Source organism: Musa acuminata, chromosome BXJ1-2 (genome assembly GCF_036884655.1).
Source record: "Musa acuminata AAA Group cultivar baxijiao chromosome BXJ1-2, Cavendish_Baxijiao_AAA, whole genome shotgun sequence".
In the NCBI taxonomy this organism is placed as follows: domain Eukaryota; kingdom Viridiplantae; phylum Streptophyta; class Magnoliopsida; order Zingiberales; family Musaceae; genus Musa; species Musa acuminata.
Window position 1 is genome coordinate 17,684,644 of NC_088328.1, and position 1,438 is coordinate 17,686,081.

Consider the following 1,438-nt stretch of genomic DNA (forward strand, 5'->3'; position numbering starts at 1 on the left):
CCCTAAAAGCAAATCAAAGTTGCAAATTTTCCAATGACTAGTCTCGATTCGAGATAAAAAGAACAATTTTGGCAGGGGAACCAAACTAGTTGGAGAAAGAAAAGAAATCCAAATTTTACAACAGATGAAAGATCACAAACGTTACCCAAAGAAAAAAGACGCAGTAAGCGAGAGAGAGAGAGAGAGAGAGAGAGCACGTGATGACACCTGATACGAAGAGACTACTCGAGGTCTACAAAGAAGAAGGGCCACCGGATGACAGCGACGGGGTCGGGGTTGGCGGCAGTAAGAAAGGTCAAAGGCGTCGTATTTGTCACCGCCTTGGCAGATAAAGCAGAACGCACCAAAGCAGGAGTCTCTCTCTCCTCTTCAGCTGGATTGCAGTATAAGACACACTAGCGTGGAACCCGGTGCTCCGCTAAAGTCAGGATTCGAAGCACCTCTTCTACCTGAGATCAAGTTGTGATCTTAATGTGTTCCAGGAACATGTTATTTCCTGTTTCTTGGTTTCATGTTACAGACTATGCTTCTCATGAGCTGGATGTAACATCACCACATCGTAAGCACCTTCCCGTTCGTATCATCATCATCAGCTCCTCTTCCATTGCAGCAATGTGGCGCACACTGTGATTGTTACAATCATCTATCTTTGTGAGGGTGGAGTGTTGCTGGATGAACTAAAGCTATTTTAGCTTCATATTATTGTTTTCTAACAATTAACTCAAGCTTTCATAGCTCAGTTGGTTAGAGCACCCGTTTAGTAAGCGGGAGGTCTTGAGTTCAAATCTCAATGAAAGCATTTTTGAAGTGGAGTTCACTTTTTCTATGGTAGATAGTTCGAGCTGCAATTGTCAACGGCATTCTGAATCAATCTGTTCTTCCTGTCCTGAGGGAATCTGCAAGTCAAAACTCATGAAAGAAATCTGAGAAAGCCTATGTGAAGAAGCTTCAGCCGAAGCTGCCAATTGTTGTTTCTGTCATTCTACATCACTTGTTCTTGTCTCGAGGGTAACCTACAAGTCAGAACTCCATGAATGTTTCTATGGTTCTACATCAGTTGTTCATTGTTTTGAGGGAACTCTGCAAGTCAAACTCCATGAATGAACTTGTCACCTTGTTTCTACTGGGATGGTCACTGCACCAGTTGAAGTTCCTCATCGGCCATGAATGCTACTGCATCTCCTTCTCACAGACAACTGCTGTGATGTCACTTGGTTTCCACTGTGATAGAGTTCTGCGGCAGGTGGAAGTCCCTTGGCCATGGCTGGACCTGCTGCTGTTTGGAGGAAAGGGACCTCAATATGAATGGTCTCTCTTAATGCTGCAGCACAAGCACCTTTCGCTTTTGAGCTATTAGTAAACTTCCTGTTTCTTGTTGAACCACTGCCTCATTTTTGTCTTCTCCTCTCTTGTGATGATGATGATGATTGCTGAAGAG

The 1,438-nt window shown here is 43.9% G+C and overlaps 1 non-coding gene across 1 annotated transcript; it reads left to right on the forward strand.

Annotated features, from left to right (window-relative positions):
* The first annotated feature begins 725 nt into the window (after positions 1-725).
* On the forward strand, positions 726-799 carry TRNAT-AGU (transfer RNA threonine (anticodon AGU)). The gene has a single exon. It is a non-coding gene; the product is annotated as a tRNA-Thr (tRNA).
* Positions 800-1,438: the final 639 nt, after the last annotated feature.